Raw genomic sequence first — 20,605 nt, 5'->3', positions numbered from 1 at the left:
GATCCGCTCGGAAAGAAGAAACTTTGGAATTGCGGAATCACAACCGGCGGTAGATGAAGCTTATGAAGAAATGATGGCAGAACTTGTGGAGGATGCTGCTTCGCCCAGAAGTGGTGATGAACCAGCTTCTTTTCCACCACCACCAACGCAACCTCCTCCGAACCTTGAAGGATTTATAAAATTTGTTAGAGATACAATGTAGATTATGGTGTACCTTGTACTTTTTGGCATATCTTCTTTTAGTTTTTTTCCCTTTTAATGGTGGTATTAGTACCTTATTGTGCTCATCCCATTGGGGGGGGGGGAGGAAGACTAAGAAAGATATACCATTTTTGGTAATAAAAATTATAAGAAATGCCCTTGAATATCTTTTTGCAATATTTTTTTGTCTTTAACTTGCAATTATTTATAAGCTATAATATATATACATAACATACAATATATACTACAAGAATATATATATATATATATATATATATATATATATATATATATATATATACTATACTAGTATACTATATATACTACAAAACAAGATTTTTCAAAATTCAAAATGAGAGCCCCACCCCCAATGACCACCAACGGCCATATTGCACAAATAGTCGTTTTTTTCAATTTACAAAACTAACCTTCTCTAACACTATAAATACCCCCTCCCTCTTATTCATTTCAATACTCAATACTCATTTCTCAATCTAAATTTCTCTCAATCTCTCAATCTCCAATTTTCAAGACTTCAAGTCTCAATCTTAATTTTCAAGTTACATCATGCCTCGTTCGGAAATAGTGCGCTTATTTGTTTCGCACTACTATGAAGTGCTTGAAGAAAATGAAGAAGGTCAAATATTAAAATGCAATAACTGTGGAAGAGTCTTAAATTTTTGTTCAGGGTGTACCACATGCATTTTAAGGAGGCATATAACGTATTGTGTTGATGGTATTTATCCGCAAATTCGTCTTTAAGATTTTTCAACAATTTGTGTTATTTTAAAATTATTAGACGTATTTATGCTTCATGTTGTACTTTCTTATTAATTTATTATGCATGGCAATTTAGTTTTACTATTGTTTTGTTATTTTACTTTTTCGTCAAGCACTTTAATAATTAGATTTCTACATATATATTACATATATATTATTTATATAGCCATGATATGGTTTACAAGAAATTGCCTTAAACAAAAAAAATTAAAAAAAAGCCCTGAAATAAAAAAGTCCGTTAGGCCCGCTAAGCCCGGGCCGTTTAGCCCAGGACCATATGGGCTGAGGCCCGTCACGGGCTGGTTCCACCCGTTGAGCCCATGAAGCCCGGGGTCGTGAGGCCCGGGACCGCCAGAGCCCAGGCCCGCTAAGCCCAGGCCCGTTAAGCCCGGCCCGTTTGGCCCATTTAGGCCCGGGCCCTGCCCAGAATACACCATTACCTTAAACTTCCGATACGTGAAAATATTCACAAATTATTGTCTACTAACTTACGTAATTATTTATAATTTATTTTTAAAAAATCTAATAAACATACTTATGGCAATCATCCCATGAACTGAAGTTTCATAGCAGCACCAACAACAACAGAAGAAAGAAGAAGAAGAAGAAAGCGAAGGAGGAGGAGAAAGGGAGCTGAAGTTGTTTAAAAAGTGGGTACAAGTTAAAACTTTTTTAAAAAATGGGTATATGTTAAATGGGGACTACCAAATAGGGCGCCCCGTGCAATTTTTACCTTGATTTAATATGATGTCTTTGCATGTACTTTTATATGTATAGATAATATAATATATAATATATAGATACCTCTTTTAATACAACATAGATAATATAGATTTCTTACTTCGTCCAAAATATTTTTTTATTTATTATTTTGTATAAAATGTATCAATATTGTTTTTTAAATAAGCAATTAGACGTTGTAAGGCCCTGTAAAATTTCGCCAACAAAACGCACTCATATAATGCAATTTAAAATAAATCATAACGGAAAGAATAAATGAAAATAATTTGTAAGGCCCTGTAAAAATTTCGCGAAAGAATTCGAGTTTTGTGATGTCGAGGTAGGCTAATGTGTTCGAAGATAGCAGTTAATTTTCACGGCGAGCTACTTTTTGGGTTGAAGAATGCATTGGAGGGTTGGTGAAAATTTTTGGCAGAAGAAGGCAATTTTGCGGTCAATTTCTCAACCGCAGAACCATTCCGCGAGCCGCATAATCGTCACAGAGTTGAGCAGAAAAATTGTTAAATTTTTGAAGGTTGTTTTGCGATCCATTATACGATCACATACATGTTTCTTGGTCTGCACTTCCGTCGCAGAATTGGCATGAAGAATTTCGGAGGAGATTCTGCGTTCCATTTCGCGGCCGCATAATTAGTCTGCGGACTATAGACCTGGCCGCATACTTGTCTAGGCCAGTTCGATTTTTAGCATCACTTTTGCGATCCATTTTGCGGGCCGCATATCTGTTCTGCGACCGCATAGTTGCGTTCAGAGGGTCCATTTTCTATTTTTATAACCCGACCTCATTTCTTACAAAACGACTTTGGGGTTATTTTAGCTTGGTTAAACACATATTTTAGAGAGAGGGGAGTGCTTTAGAGAGAGAGGAAGGATCCCCAAGTACTTTGATCCTCAATTCTTGCCCCAATCTTGAAGATTCAAGGGAAGCCACTCACTAGACTATCATCTACCCGGGAAAGGCCTTGTCCTAAAACCTTCATGCAATTGTTATGGGTTTAAGTAGGTTATGGAGTTGGAGATAGGCCATACATGTGGCAATAGGTGGTTAGTATGTGGGGTTGATGAACTATTTTGGGTAGTTTCTTATTGAAATTAGTTGAGGAAGGAAGGGATTACCATTGTAGAGCTTTGTAGTTGATTTTACATAATAGGTGTTTGACAAAATTCCTAAGAGAGTTACATATACCACGAGAATCCTTCTAATTATTATCTGATTTTCACTATCTTCCTATAGATTGTTATTGCTAGAAGTGTTGGGACGTTGTAGTAACTTAAGGAAAGCTCAAGCAAGATATGTTAGCTAAACTTCTCTTTTAAAATTGAATCCCGCCATGTTCTCGTAAGTCTCAAGTATGATGTGCCAATTTCTAATTTCTCATGTCCTGTGTTATTCATTATAAATTTGACTATTCCGAATAAACTTTGTATCGAAAGATATATGTTCAAATTGTATTCCAAATGCTCTTATCATATTATACTATCCTTCGGGAATGTGTTCAAAGTATGGGATGTGTATTAAAATATTATGACTTCAAGTCGTGTGTCAAATGAAAGTTACTATGCCAAATTGTGGAAGGAAACTCAACGTGCCTAAGACTCATACTGCTTATATACATATTTGAGGTCTTGATTCCAAATGCCCTTAATTGTTGATAACCTATGATGATGTTTGGAAGTGAAAGAAGCAAAAGCGATATATAAACGTGGCCATGGTTGTTGTAACTAGTGCATTTGATTTGAATTCGTGTTTCAACCGTAAATCACCACTCCTTTATAAATATTTCAAATGTGCTTTGAGTTCTTATATACTCATGAGTTGAAATTGTTTATTGCCTTTTGGGGAAAGGTATTTCAAGAATAAGTGGTATATCACTCGTTTATGATTTTAATTTGTGCTTCAATTGTTAGTCATTTTGCTCAATTCTTTGAAAAGGAATCTATTGTGTTTAAAACCTTCATTACTAATGAACCTAAAGTTGTGATTTTTGGAATATTCTATATGTTGATGTTTATGATGATGATCCTTGAAAGTAAAGAAATGAAAGTATGAAATATGAAACACGACCAACGTGCCATGAATGAAGAATCATACGTATGGCCAAGAGAGCCAAGGAAATAACAATATCGTGAATGATTGAAAGTACTAATGAAGCTATATATGGTATAAAAGGTTCTGAGGTGAATGTATTCGTACTTCTGTTTCCCTTGTGTGCAAAATAAAAATATTTTTGGGAGTATCATTAGCGAACCAATAAAGGGTGGGTCGAAACGGTCCACACCCGAAACTACACGTACCGGTGTAGGAGTTGAATGTGATTATTTCCCTTATTTGGGATGAGATTGATATGATGAGATTATTCCCCTTAATTGGCATGAGGTTAATGATAATTGTGAATTGGGATGAGATTGATGATAGTTGTGAATTGGAAGTCGACCCACATCACATATGTGGGAAGACAGCCTAGCCGATCGGCTGGAGACCGGACACCATGCCGCGTGCATAGTGGTTCCTACTCTTGGTAACACCTTTCTTTTTTCATATCACCTATCAATCCACATTGTTCATGGAGACATAGCCTAGCTGATCGGACGTGATCATACTCCGTACTAAAAATACGGTGGTATATCGGTGCTAATTATCTCTCAACCAAAAATATATATTATTTCTGTATTTTGAAAAATGTTATATTTTAACTTGGCATTTGGATATCATTGATTGTTGCTTGTTGCTTCCATGGTTTTTCCTTTCTTATACTAGCATTCTATTTCGAAAGAGGACATTTAGTTATACATACTAGTATTATTCCATATGTACTAACGTTCTTTTTGTCGGGGGCGCTGCATCTTTAATAGATGCAGGTGATTCGTCAGCTGGCATCTTTGACCCTCATTAGCAGTACTCTCTACTCAGCAGTTTTTAATGATCCCTATTCTGTTCCGGGCCTTATGTCGCTTGACATTGTACTTTTTGTTTTGAGGTATAGCTGGGGTCTTGTCGCTGACACTTCCATACTACTCTTCTGTTGTACTTAGAGGCTCTGTAGACATGTTATGGGTGGTGTTCAATGTTGGGTAATGAATTAGAAGTATTGGTATTTGAAAAACATATTTTTCCTCGTATTTATAAACTTGTAATATTTTAGAAATCATAGATGAATATCCTTTGAGTAATGGAAAAAGAATGTGGAACACTTTACTCTTCTCATGTCTATCTCTTGTACTGATTCTTATATTGTTAATGAGCAAGGTTGGGTAGAAGGCATGTAGCAGGCTTGCTTAACCGGGATATCTCGGTTGAGCACCGGTTGCGCTCCCCGAGGTCAGGGCGTGACATCATTATCACGAATTATTGTGAGACTACACTGAGTATTTTGTTGTTGTTGTTGTTGTTATTGTTGTATTATTACAAATCATAAGTCGCATATGCGTAATATAATTTATAAGTCATATTTGTTGATGCAACTTATGATTACTAATAAACACGCTTTAGTTTTTTTGGTTCTATTATTAACTTCCTTATTAGTTTTGTACAATTTTCTTTTTAAAAAGTTAACTCTTCATTTGTAGAGTTATCTCTATATCAGAGAACTATGAATCAAGAGCTAAAATTTTAGGGAAAGAATATATAGGTAACGAATAAGGATCCAATTGTGAATCGAGAATGGAAGACTAAGAGCTTTTCTTACTAAGCACCATGCCATAACATCCTAGTCTCACAATTCAACTCAAAATCACCAAGTATTTTTTACAACCTGCTCACTTATTCTAACATAGAGACCGAAGACCTTACCTATCCTTTGCAAATCATGTGCCCTTACACCAAAGATAGACAGTAATTTCACACACAATAAAATTCAAGAACAAATATGAACTCAAGATAGAAAGAATTGACTCGCTTTCTAAATTAAAATTCATGTCACATAAGACATACCATAGGCTTGCCCATAATATAATACTCTACTAATTGAGTTCATTTAGTCAAAAATCAAGTAAGACTTTATTTTGGTTATAATATAGGCTGTAGGACGGGTAGGATACATTTGAATATAGTGACTACACCTTCTTAAGTACTTTAATACAAACACATTAATACTTTTAAACTCCACACTTGTATTGAACCAAACCCCAACTTTCACATATAATATCATCAAGCTCCCAATGTATTTAAGCACAAACAAGATGAGAACTATCACTGACAAGGAATCAATTTTTTTTCTTTTCAAAGTTTTATTTTTTTTCTTCTTTCAAGCAAACTCACTTTTTTCCTTTCAATTCCCTACAAGTGGCTCTCACAATTTTTCAAACAATGCACCTTTCTCCTTTTTTAATAATTCCTCTCAAAAATCCGATCACACCTCAACTTAGCTTTTACAAGCTTATAGCAAATTCAACTGCTCAACAGAGGTAAAAAGTTCAAACAGATAGTCAATTCAAACAAAATGGATCAGGCTTTCAGTGTGGTTGCCAAAGAAATAGGATAACAAGCTCAACGGGGCTAACTAAGATACATCATAATTAGATAGGTAAAAATATATATCTGGCTCAACAAAGAAATGCGTATATCACTTCCTATATAAAACAAGACTCCTATTTCGCTTTGCAAACACATGGGGTAAGTTCTAGACATCAACTGACATACATAGAATATCAACAAAATCTCACACTCACGTTGGCACATAACTCACTTAGGACCGGATCTATCTAAACTCTCTAGTCAAAGCAATTAAGCAACATCAAAATATGCACTTATACATGAGTCAAGAACTGATCCTAGGCTTCACAACCAAGGCACTCACTACTCTCAAGGCACAACGAAGTTAAGACCGATTGCTACTAGCACAACAATACAAGATTTTCTACTCCTAAGGAAATGAAAAAAACTAACTACATCCGATTCAAGTAAAACCCTTGGAAAAGAACTGCGGCACAAAGAAAAACCATGGGGGAATTGTTACACCACCTAAAAAAACTAAAAAAAATAATAAAAGACATACTTTTTAAATTTTTGTTTTAAAAAAACACATACACATATTTATATTCCCCACCCCATACTTTAAATTTTGGCATGTCCCCATGATACACAAGTAAAAAGTAAGAGGTAAAGAAAACTCCCTGAATTTTTTTCATTTTCGAGAACTTATGAACCCAACCCCTAATTCTGAATTCATTCGTTGTTTCTGCTCTTTGGGATTCTTCACGGAGCTCATTAGGCCAAAGTGTTCTAAGGACATCTACAAGACCCGCTCTTTTATTTCTTGCTTGGCCTTATTTTTAGCGGTGAATTATTCTTGTAGGATGATCCTCAAATTTTCCTGCAGTCTTTCACATGAGCACTACATGCATATTCCTGTAAATCCCCAAAAATAAAAAACATAATCAAGATTAGAATAAAAAAATAAAGAAGAAAGCTCATGTGAATATTCTTGTGGTATGTCCAAGATCAATTGTTTCTCATTCTCTTTTACTAACAGTTATAAATGTAGAAAGGTAGATGGGGGTTTGAACACTTCTTCTATTGCTTCACACTCAACCAAAAACTTATCTTCAGTCATCTCAATTAAATCAGAGTGATCTTACAGAGTGGCAAGTTCTCTCTGTGGATACTCATCCTCTTCGGTAGGCTCATTCTTACAGGGTATCTCCTCCATACATTCACCATCACAACACAATGAGATTTATGAAACTATACTTACTATTTGACTCACTTGCATTGGTAGGTTCTTAATTGCTTCAGCATTTTGTATAAGTCTTTCTTGATTTTATATTAGTCCTTCTTGATTTTGTATAAATCTTTCTTTGACACTATTCATGAACTTATACATAAGCTCTTTTAAACTACCATTTTCCTCTTGAGGTGGTTGTCTCACTTCACTTTTATTCTAGACATAATAAAGGTATTCATCCCAACTAGAGTTAATATTGTACCCATATAAAACCCCAAACCTGTACAGACTAAAAATATAGTGAGACTGTACAAAATACGAACCATAGGAAGAATAATTACCAGCTTGACAGTCAACCCATAGATCCCCGTTGCTCTAAATAAGATTTTTCGTATGTGCTTTTGTTGTATTATAACTTGCAGGGATGGTTAGTTCGGGTTGGAATCGGAACACTTAGTTCCTTAATATTAGCTTAAAAGGGGTAAGTTTTACTTGGGTCAACATTTGTAGTAAACGACCTCAGAACCGGGATTTGACGGTCCAAATAGGTTTGTATGATGATTTTGGACATGGACGTATGTTCGATCAGGGTTTGGATGAACCGGGAGTGTTTTGGCGCATAAAGTTGAAAGTTGGCGCATTGAAGATTTTAAAGTTCTTAAAATTTGGTTTGAAGTAGGTTTTGGTGTTATCAAGGTCTATTTAGGATTTCGGTACTGGGAATATGTTACATCTCGCGTTTTCATACGTTAAAAGTTTTGTCTTCAGTTAATCGACGTAGTCTCAGGGATGAGATTATCTTGAGGTTAGTGTAGTTACGCTAATTATAACAAGCAATAAATAAGTGTCATGAAGGATAAAGGGTACACAAATTAAAGAAAACGAGTTTCGTTGAAAGTGGCCAATTTGGGATAAAATACGGATCGAGCGATGATACCCGATAATTATGGACTAGTAACATGCAAGGTACCATATGACCATGGTAGTACAATGTATAAAGTATATTAAAAATAAATAGAATTTTAAGTAATTTGAGATAATTTTAAATTAGGCGGGTAATTGATTAATTATCGGGTAACAGAACATTACCCAGTTAACTAATAAGTGGATAAAAATTTATAAAATATACTCATCTAAAACATGTCACAAAGACACTATGACAAAAAAATGACTCATTAGTCATTATGACATGTGGCCACTTAAGAGCTCATTAAAAGTTTAACCAAGCAAGACTTGATTATAAGTCTTAGGATAAGAACATGGATAACCCATTTGTGATATATTATTTGCCTTCAAAGAAAACATTAGAAGCAGAATCCATTTCGTTCCAAAACTTCCAAGAATCCAGCAAAAATTTCGTTCATAAAATTTCAAAGAAGCAGGAACAAATCTCGTTCAACAATTTCAAAAAAGCAGAAGCTTAATTCGATTTTTGGGGTTCTAAATTCAATCCATGAAGGTTTCCAACGGAATATTATACAGAGTTTCCCTACTCCAGGTATGTTAAGACCATTCTTTCTTTCTTTGGCATGATCCAAATTATACCGAAGAAACGAGCAAACGCACAGTTTCCATAAATTACTCTATTCATAGAAATATTAGGGGTGTCTATATTCTTGATTCCCCATGTGAATTATTATTATCTTCTGTTCATGGGTCTCAACCAACTTAGTAGTTACGTTGCATCAAAGATGAAGACATTTTAGTTAAACAATAACCAGGGAGAGTGCAAAAATAATTGAGTTAAGGATGACTGATTGTTGGCCCAAGAACAGGTGAAATTTTGAAGAATGACAAATGAACTCAGTCATGGACTAGGTCCATCGTGTGAAGCACTATCATGATCAACCTACACATGTGAGATGCACGTGAAGGAGATAAGTCCTACTGATCAAGCAACAATATCTTCTGATTTGATCGAAAAGGTTGCATATTGGATAAATGGAGAAAGTCTCCTTATATGAAGAGAACACAATCCGGATAAAGAAAGTGTTAGAGTTTGATATCTTTAAGGACTCAACTACGATAGAAGATCAGAAATTAAGTCCCAATCAAACTCTAATTTCTAACCTATTAAATGACAGTGATTGTTCTCTTTTACAGGTATTGCACAAACACAGAAGTTAAACTAAATTGAAAGCAAAAGAACAAGGCGATTTTGCAAGCAATTTATGTGAGATTTAAGTGTGCACTCCTGAAGCTACTTGATCAAGATAGAAGAACCAGTTCCATTATATTTTTTCTTATTCTAGTTCAATTGTAGTAGGTGATTTAAAGTTGTACCTTTCATCTTTCATAGAAGCAATTGTATTAGGTACTTTGAGTGTTCAAGTTATAAGCTAACTTGAAGTTGTTGCAACAGTTGAGGCTGTGTGCTATAAGGATTAGAGTTAATCCTTAGGTTTACAAAAAGTTTTTGTAAATGCTATTTTGGCTCAGTGATTTTAGTGAAAGTTTGGGAAAATCCTACTAAGTAGTAGGTCGTGATTTTTTCACCTTTTGAGCCAGGTGTTTTTCACATAAAAATCTCTGTGTTCTTTATTTTATGTACTTTTTATTCCGCAAACAATAGTAGTTAGAACACCTAGAAGAATCAGGTTCTTCTAGAGTGAAAATTGGGTACCACACAAATCACCCGCTCTTGTGTGGTATTGACATTTAAAACATCAATTGGTATCAGAGCGGGTTATCCTTGAAGAGGCTAACACCTTAGGAAAGGATCAACATGAGTGCACCACCTGGGAACTAGGAAGGGCAATCCACTGCTAGGCCTCCACTTTTCAATGGTTAGTACTATTCTTGGTGGAAGAACAAGATGAAAGATCACATCATAGGAGAAGACTATAAACTTTGGGACATAGTCACTGATGGTCCTCTAGCAACTAGTAAGAAGAATGCTGAAGGAGTGGATATGCCAAAGACAAGAGCTGACTGCACTGTTGAAGACCTGAAAAAGTGGGAGAAGAATGCCAAGGCTAAGAAATGGCTTGTGTGTGGACTAGATCCAAATGAGTACAGTAGAATTCAAAGTTGTACCACTGCTAAAAAAATCTGGGACACTTTTCAAGTGGCTCATGAAGGAACACCTCAAGTGAAGAGGCCCAGAGGAACACTGCTGCATTCTCAGTATGAGAATTTCACCATGAAGGAAGGAGAAACCATCCAAGAGATATATACATGGTTCACCACACCGACAAATGAACTTAAGTCTCTTGGAAGGATTATTCTTGAAGAAGACAAAGTTGAGAAGATTTTGACAAGGGTTCTGCTAGTATCTTGGAAAGCAAAATCACTGCTATTCAGGAATCAAAGAACATTACTACCCTCAAGCTGGATGAACTAACTGGAAACCTTAATGCCTATGAACTGAGAAGGCAAACCATGAAAATGGATGCACCAAAGAAGGCAAGAAGTTTGGCTCTCAGAATTGCTGAAGGTTCAGATCTGGAGGATGATGAAATTACTATGATCACAAGAGATTTCAAAAAGTACTTGATGAGAGGAAAGAGTTCTTCCAGAGGTACAACCTTCAACAAACCAAGGGCTCCTGAGAAACAGACCAATGAGGGTTGCTATAAGTGTGGTAAGACTGATCATATGATCAAGAATTTCCCTCAATGGGAAATTGAGTGGAAGAAGGAAAGGGCGGAACAAAGGAACAAGAAGAAGGAACAAGTTTAACCAAAAAGGAACAAAGGATCAACAAAGGCTATGGTTACTGCCTGGGGAGAAACATCAGATGAGAATTCAGAAGATGAAGCTGGAGATGAACAAGCACTTATGGCCATGGGAGAATCAGATGATGAACAAGAGGTAAGTATTCTTCATCTCAAAGACAAGATTAAGTTCCTGTCTAAAGAAAGGTTGTCTGAGCTACTGCTAGACTTCATTGATGAGTCTGAGATAATTAACAATGAGAAAGAAGAGCTGTCTAGGGAATGCATGATCCTAAAAGCCAAGTGCAAAAATCTAGAGTCTAGGGCTAATGAGAGTGAAAGTGAAAATATTGAGTTGAAGAACCAGGTTCTTGAACTTGACACTAGTGTCCTAGAACTTAGGTTTGAGAACTTAAAACTGAAACTAGGAACAGGAAAGAAGAAAGCTGATCAAACACATCTCACCCTAGAAGAAAACTTAGAAAAAATGAAGGATCAGCTGTACAAGAAAGATGAGTAGATAAGAGTATTAAAAGAAGATTTAGGGAAGGTAAAACGTGAACTAGACAGAACTTGCAAATGGAACAATGCCTCTGATGGACTTTCCTGGCTACAAGAACATCACAGTAGCAATAAAAGAGGACTTGGTTATGGGACTTAAGCACCTAAGTGGGATCCTAAAAGCAAGTACCTCACTCTTCCTGAGAACAAAATTTTCACACACTGTGGCAAGACTGGCCATTACAAAAATGAATGTAATGCAAAAAAAAAAGGCTAGTAAAAAGAAGAAAACTTTTGTTCAAGAAAAAAATAGGCCGCCTAGGTGGGCTATAAGGAATTTGATTTATCCTTTTGCCCATAGAAAGGGACCCAAACTAGTTTGGGTTCTTAAGACTAACCCCTGATTTCTTTTTGCAGGTCCAAGTTAAGGGAAACAGCCAAATATGGTACATGGATAGTGGCTGCTCAAAACATATAACTGGAAGTAAGAACCAGTTCCTTTCACTTGAGGACTTAAGGGGAGGCAATGTTTCCTTTAGAAATGGGAAGAAATGTGAGATCATTGGGGTTGGAAAGGTAGGTAAGACAGACTCTCACTCCATTGAGAATGTCTACTTGATAGATGGCTTGAAATACAGCTTGATTAGTGTGTCATAACTATGTGATAGAAGTAACCTTATAGCATTCACCTCTACTAAATGCTTTGTGATTAACCTTACCACTGACAAGATTGTTTTACAGGGAAAAAGAGTTAACAATATTTACATTGTAGATTTGTCTACTCTCTCAGAAAATGAACTAACCTGCCTAACTGTGCTGGATAATGATCCGCTCCTGTGGCACAAAAGACTTGGTCATGCCAGTCTGAATCAACTAAACAAATTGGTTTCTAAGGACTTGGTGATAGGGTTACCCAACATCAAGTTTAAAGAAGACAAAGTTTGTGAGGCCTGTGCAAGAGGGAAGCATGTAAGATCATCTTTCAAAAGCAAGAAAATGGTAAGCACAACCAAGTTGTTAGAACTGGTCCATATGGATCTCTGTGGTCCAGTGCGAACCATGAGCAGAGGAGAAAAGAAATATGTAATGGTACTTGTTGACGATTATTCTAGATTTACCTGGGTACTATTTCTAACATCTAAAGATGAAACATTTGACATGTTCACTGCCTTTGTTAGAAAAACTCAGAAACAATTAGGAAATCAACTTGCATCAATTAGGTCTGATCATGGAACTGAATTGAAAATGCTAAGTTTGCTGAATTTTGTGATGAAAATGGTATAGTTCATAACTTCTCTGCCCCTAGGACCCCTCAACAAAATGGAGTAGTTGAAGAAAAGAACAGGACTCTTGAAGACATGGATAGGACTATGCTTCTTTCTAGTAAACTGCCCCATAGCTTCTGGGCAGAGGCTGTAAACACTGCATGTTACATTATCAATAGATACATGACTAGACCTCTTGTCGAGAAGACTCCCTATGAGTTACTTAAAGGGAAAAAACTAAATATATCCCATCTTAGGGCATTTGGATGCAAGTGTTTTGTGCACAATAATGGAAAAGACTCCCTAGGTAAGTTTGATCCCAGAAGTGATGAGGGAGTATTCTTGGGATATTCTTCACATAGCAAAGCATATAAAGTGTTCAATAAAAGAACTTTGTGTGTAGAAGAAAGTGTACATGTAGTATTTGATGAAACTAACATTCTTTCTGAGAGACAGGAACATGAAGATGAAGCCATTGGATTGGTAAAGGATTTGACTGAAGCCTCAGTACAAGTCAAAGTGGCACCAAAAGAAGGAACAGGTGATGAAACAGGTTCTTCCATCCAGGGCAACCTGACAGGGGGAACTGATCAAAGAGGAACTGAAATAAATCCCCTAAAAGAACCTGTTCATGACCCTGTTCCTCAGCAACAGAACATGGGAGAAACATCTAGCAGAAACCAGTTGGTTGTAAAACCTCACAAGTATCAAAGTCCTATTGAGAACATTATCACCGATCCAACATCTGGAGTAAAAAATAGATCACAATTAAAGAATCTGTGTGCTTTTGATGCCTTTTATCTCTTATTGAACCTAAAAATCTTGTTGAAGCTTTGCAGGATGCAGATTGGGTGAATGCAATGCAAGATGAACTCAATCAGTTTGAGCGACGTCGAGTTTGGCATCTAGTTCCAAGACCTAAGGACAGATCAATTATTGGTACAAGATGGGTCTTCAGAAACAAACTTGATAAAGATGGAACAGTTACAAGAAACAAGGCAAGGCTGGTGGTCCAAGGTTACAGTCAAGAGGAAGGCATAGATTATGATGAGACTTTTGCTCCAGTTGCAAGACTAGAGGCAATCAGACTCCTCATAGCCTTTGCAGCACACATGGAATTCACTCTTCATTAGATGAATGTCAAAAGTGCCTTCCTGAATGGCTACCTAAAAGAAGAAGTGTTTGTAAAACAACCTCCAGGGTTTGAGAGCAAAGAATGTCCTGAGCATATGTACAAGTTAGACAAGGCTTTCTATGGACTCAAGCAGGCCCCAAAAGCATGGTATGAATGACTGTCCAAATTCCTACTAGAGCATGGTTACAAAAGAGGTAAAATTGACAGTACCTTATTCTTAAGGGAAAAATGTAAGGACCTCCTTATGGTACAAATATATGTTGATGACATAATCTTTGGGGCCACCACTGATAAGCTAGTAAGGACTTTGCAAAACTAATGGGGAGTGAGTTTGAAATGAGTATGATGGGTGAGCTTAACTTCTTCTTAGGTTTGCAGATCAAACAAAGCCCTAATGGAACCATGATCCATCAGCAGAAGTATGCAAAAGAGCTTATCAAAAAGTTTAAAATGGAAGAATCAAAAGAAATAGACATACCCATTGCAACTGCCACTAAATTAGACATTGATGAACCTGGTTCATCAGTTGATCAAAAGTTGTATAGGGGTATGATTGGTTCACTCTTGTATCTTACTGCCAGCAAACCTGACATTGTTTTCAGTGTAGGACTGTGTGCTCATTTCAGGCAAATCCAAAAGAGTCTCACTTGACTGCTGTCAAGAGGATACTAAGATATCCGAAATGCACCACTGATCTGTGTCTTTGGTACCCCAAAGGTAGTAATTTCAATCTAGTAGGATATGCTGATGCTGATTATGCAGGTTTCCTAGTGGATAGGAAGAGCACCTCAAATATGACATACTTCCTTGGTTCATGTCTAGTGTCATGGGCTACTAAAAAGCAAAATTCAGTGGCCTTATCTACTGCTGAAGCTAAGTATGTTGCTGTTGCCTCTTGTTGTGCTCAATTGCTATGGATCAAACAGCAGCTAGTAGACTTTGGCATTGAAGTTAGTTGTATTCCTATATTCTGTGATAACGCTAGTGCTATAAGTATGACAAAGAACATTGTTCATCATAAGAGGATTAAGCACATAGATGTTAGGCACCATTTCTTAAGAGACAACTATGAGAAAGGTTTGATCTCCATAGAATTCTGTGCTACTGATAAACAAATTGCTGACATCTTCACTAAAGCACTAAGTAGAGAAAACTTTGAGAGGAATAGGTTGGAATTAGGGACGATTAAGATCACCTAATAGATCCATCTCAAAATGCACAAAAAAAGAAAAAAAAAAAAAAATTTGGCTAGGAATTCTAGCCTTGTGTAAATATCTAGATTAATTCTTACTCAGTTTCATACTTTAATTAGTATACTCCTGTGACATGTGCATATATGACTCACTGATCTCTTACAACATTTTCTCTATTATGGCATTTGAAGCATGTTCAAGAGAGTTCAATATGAAGAACTTGGTTCATCAGTATGGGTTCATATGAAAGCTCAGGTATGTTTTCCATACTCTACACAATTAGAAAGATTAATAATTCAATCATGAGCAGAAGTCCTATACTTGTCAAATTCCTAGAAAATTCTATCCGTTGAGCATTGAACTAGTTCCATCCATCTAGAACTAGGGGTGGGCATATATCGGGTAAAATTGATAACCCGAATCGTTAATTCTTTATTGGGTTATCAGTATTGGGTTATTGGGTTAACGGTTCGGTAACAGGTTAAATTTTTTTTATTGGGTTATCGGTTCGGGCTCGGTTTGCATTTTTGTTATTGGGTAAAAACCGATAACCCAATAAGAATGATGTAATTTACTAATTTACCCTTAAGTATATACTAGGGTTATTTATTTTCCTAATTCCCTCTTCACTCTTCAGTCTTCAGTCGTTTGTCTCTCAGTTCTCATTCTTGTTTCCGTCGCAGCCCCCAAGAGTCAAGACGCAAGACTCACCACCAGTTCTCCGCCAGACATCAGTAGATACTGCACAGAAGTGGGAGCGTGCTTTTGTTAAGAAACAACAAAAGTTAGCAGTTTACACGTTCTGGCAGTTTGATTTCTTTGTTTTATATATTGCAAATTTTTTTAGTTGTTTTATCTTATCGGGTTAAACCGATAACCGAACCGATAACGATATATAACCGATTAACCGATAACCGATAACCAATATCTTATCGGTTTGGTTATCAGGTTATGATATTTGTAAACCGATAACCGATAGGCAAAACCGATAATGTTCAAAACCGAACCAAATCGACCGATGCCCACCCCTATCTAGAACTCTATACCGTGATTTTTTCCTAATATCTAGGGAAGCCAAATCTATCATTAAAATTCTAAAATTTTAGTTTGATTAGACTTCTATTTGACCCCTAAAAAAGCTGTTGTTACTTATTTAATATTTAATTAGCTGTAAATACACACCACATCTCCAGTCTTCTTCATAATTCTAAAATCGTCAAAAAATTCCTCTTCAATTCTAATTGACCTCTTCTCCAAAATTCCCAAATTCTCTCAAGAAACGAAGAATCATGTCTAACCCACAAGATCATCCTGGCACTCCTCCACCACCATTTCCCTCAAATTCATCCTCATCTACTGCACCTAGTGTATCTCCAAAACCTAGGTTTCGAAGGCAGAAAATGCTTGCTCGAAAAACGATAGCATCTGGGGCTCTGATGAAGGGTTTAAATGAAAGGTTGAAAGCTAGCCAAGTGAAAGAAAGCCCAGCTCCAAAGTCTGATTCTAGCTCTGAGTCTTAATCCTTTCAATTCGCGACTGAGAGAGATGGATATGGGTCTTCTGACTCTGAAAAGACTCAAGAATCTCCTTCTGAAGTAAGTTCTTCTGTGGTTGAAAACTTAGAAACTATGTTTGTTCTGGTTGGACCCATTAGAGATGTTGAGTTACCTGAGATGAGTAGGAGTGGAGGTAAAAAGAAGTCTGAAAAAGAAAAAGAGAGAGAGAGAGGGTGCATGTGGTGAAGAGAGGGGAAAAGGGAAGAACAATTCTTGCTATATGTGGGGTTGCACAAAATAGGTTAGATGGGAGTGACATGAAGTAAGGGGAAGTGGTTCTGGGGAAGCAACTAGGGGGTTGGTTCATATAAGCAAATAAAGAGATGAACCTGTTTCATCTACTGAAGAAACCTTGGCTGACCTACTGAAAAAGGTTGGGGCAAGTTATGACCCAAAGAAACGCAAAGCTACTACACCAAAAGCCCCAAATATTTCCAAGCCATCCAAGAAAAGAAAAACATCATCCCCAACACCTACTGCCTCTTCAGTGCCTCGGGGTAGAGCCACAAGAATCAAGGTAAAACAGAGTGAAGCTGATCTACAAAAGGCTTTAGAAGAAAGCAAGAAAAGGAAAAAGGATAAGGGAAAGGGAAAGGTTGTAGAATCCTCAAAGGCTATTGATGAAAAAGAGATGAAACTGGTCTATCAAGAGAGGGGTACAACAGTGGAGGTTCCTGCACCCAAGACTAAGAAACCTAAGACTTCCTCCAAGAAGTCCTCCTCTGTGCTTGTAGCTGCTGAACCCACACTAGCCAAGAGGACAACTGCAGTGAAAGCTAAACAAACCAAAGTTTCTGATGATGATGATTGGAGTGGAGAAGAAGAAGAAGAAGAATCTGATAATGAACAGGATAAGCTTGCCATTTTCGGCAGAAGAAAAATCTTAAAAGGTAGATTGTTGAAGGACTTGGTAGAACCAGGGATGATGAGATTGGTAGACTCTTTGGCTGCTTAGGGATGGAAGGACATAGTCCTTCAGATGGAAGGTAGGCTAGCTAGAAATGAGTTGGTTGAATTTATGGCAAATGCTGCTGTTAAGGATGGAGTTGTCAGTAGCCAGGTGAAGGGAGTTCAAGTGCAGTTTGATGCTGTGAAACTGGGAGAGATTCTGGACATACCTTCTGGAGGGTTTGATGACTATACTAGGCAAGGGTAGCCATGCCTAGACTCCCTCCCCACTGCCCTTGAAATCACCAAAAGGTTTTGTGATTAAGAGAATGTGAATGAAGCCAGAGCTGTGCAAAAAAGTGAGATGAGACCTCAACACAAGGTGGTGTTTGAGTTTGTCAACAAGTGCTTATTGCCAAGATAGGAGAGAAGGCACACTGCCAACTACATGGATCTGGTTCTTATGGAATGCCTGGAGAGAGGAAAGCAAATAAACTAGCCTGCCCTCATAGTCAAACTGCTAGACAGGGTCATAAATGGTTCCAAGGCTCATGCTACCCCATATGTTTCATACTAACCACAGTTCTGGACAGGCTCAATGTGCCTCTGAAGAAATGGGAAATGGCCTCGAGCAAAGAACACTTTGGCATCAAAACTCTTCTTGCTTGTGACTATCCAGTCAATGCCATCCCAGTTGAACCTGGTTCATCCTTGAGGACACCCATCAACAGCAAGGTTAGGACTTTGGTTCAGGAATGTGCAGCTAAGGATGCTAAAATTGCTAGGCTCAAGGCTCGTGTGGTTGAAGTGGAAGCTGAGAGGGATGGTCTCAGAATTGAGATTGCAAAAGAAAAGGAGAAGAATGATGGAATTCTTCAGAACATGCTAAATCTTCTCCAAACTCAACCCTCCAGTTCCTCCAAGCCTTATGACTCCTAGTTTCTGTCTCCTGAACTAGTTCTAGTACCCCCAGTGACCCAGATTAGGGATATTTCTGTTTTCTTGCTCATGGTTTGGATGTTTTTCTTTCTTTTTGTGGATTGTTAGTGGCAACATATCTCTCTCAATGACAACTGCTGTTTTCTCTTGTTCAATGATTATTCTGACCTTGATAGTTTAAATATGTTTGTTTGATTACTGATGATTGCACCATGATTGCACTTGCAGTTGCCCCAGTGGCCATGAGTACTTATTAAAATTTGCAATTCACACTATATATACAACTTTTCGATGATGCCAAAAGGAAGAAGAGATATTGTGCTTTACACATTATTCCGAAATAAGTGATATTTATAACCTAATTAACCTGGTCCTTGATGAAAAGAAAATTTTCTAAGTTTAGTGTTGATGATTTTTTTTTAAAACAATAATGCGCCTAATGTGATGATGTATAATCTGGAAAATTATACTTTGTGGTCTCAGCCCCGACCTACGAATACAAAACACTTGGTACTAACTCTTTTGTAACATGTTGCTGCTCATCCTTCTGAACTTGATGTCCTTCCAGCTATAGTACATTAATTGTTGCTCCAGCTGCTAGCGTGTATGAAGCAACACATGGTCAGTACATGTGATATCCCCCTGTGATGTGTTCCATCGATCATTCCTGCTTTTACTTACACTTGATACCTCCCCAGGGGAATGCGCACTTGTTTTACGCGATTTGCTGCATTGGTCCTTTATTGTTGAGTAGGAAACGAATCCCAGATTTGAGCCAAAGCCTTGCTCCAGATGTAACAGTTCTGAAAGTGGCATCATGACATGGTCCACAGATGTAATCAATAGTTCTTGCTCATTTCCGCCCCAAACATTTTCTGTATATGCAGAGATTGGTCTTTCATTTTCCTGTACCAATGGCTCGATGGTTGTACTGGTAGTCGCTATGTGTATTTGCTGTGAACTGGCAAAACACCTATCGATTGGCCTTGTAAAGTATATGTTTACTTCCAGTTTGCGCACGAAATGACATCCTTCCTGCTCATGAGCCATCATGTCTATTCCATGATCGAATGCCAAAATAACCTGCTGATTCCAAAGCCAATGAAACATTGAACTAATTTTTGTTGTCTTGTCTTGTCCAGCTGCCTTTATTTTGTTTTCAATATTAACTGCCATTTTTATGCATCTGCTTGGTTTCCATTTTTGGGTTCCATCTTTGCATTTTCTGTTCTGCTGATATGCTGTATTCTTGTTCCCTCTTGTTCTTTTCCTTTTTGAAAAACCTAGCCATACTTGCCCTATTAGTTGCCTTCTCCATCTCAGTTTCAGCATGCATTTTTTGAGTTCCATTTAATGAAACGAACTGTCACCACTTCCCATTGATGCTACTGTGATCACACTCCCCCATGATTCACTTGTACTGGGCTGAGTACAAGGTACTAATACCACCAGTTGCAAGCTCCTCATAAGGTCATGTATAACCAAAGTAATATGAAGACCTACAAAGCAAATCCTACTGTAAAAAGTACCCAAGGCTGCCTGAGTAAGAAAACAATAGCAAGACATTAACATACACATAGATCCTGCAAAACAAAAAACAATGTTAGTAAAAACTTGCAGAACCATGCCCTCCTTTATACAGATTTGAACATGGTATGGGATCATGATAGCTCCTGGTTCTTCCTTTTCTTCCCCCTATTGTCTTGCAACTTTTACCCTTAGATGTGGACATTGCAATTTATCCTCATTCACAATTCTCCTACCATGTGAGTCTAGCCCCCAAAAATCATAGCACTCCTTGTTTACAATGTCGAGTGCATAATTTGCCAAATAAGCTGAGTTCTTACAGGTTTTTTGATTAGTAAAAAGCACAGAGTTTTTCATCATCAAAAAGGGGAAATTTGTTGGCCCAAGAACGGGTAAAGTTTTGAAGAATGACAAATGAACTCAGTCATGGACCAGGTCCATCTTGTGAAACACTGTCATGATCAACCTACACATGAGAGATGCACGTGAAGGAGATAAATCCTACTGATCAAGCAACAATATCTCTCGATCTGATCGAAAAGGTTGCATATTGGATAAGG

Source organism: Nicotiana sylvestris, chromosome 7, assembly GCF_000393655.2.
Source record: "Nicotiana sylvestris chromosome 7, ASM39365v2, whole genome shotgun sequence".
Classification (NCBI taxonomy): domain Eukaryota; kingdom Viridiplantae; phylum Streptophyta; class Magnoliopsida; order Solanales; family Solanaceae; genus Nicotiana; species Nicotiana sylvestris.
This window is presented reverse-complemented; position numbering follows the sequence as displayed.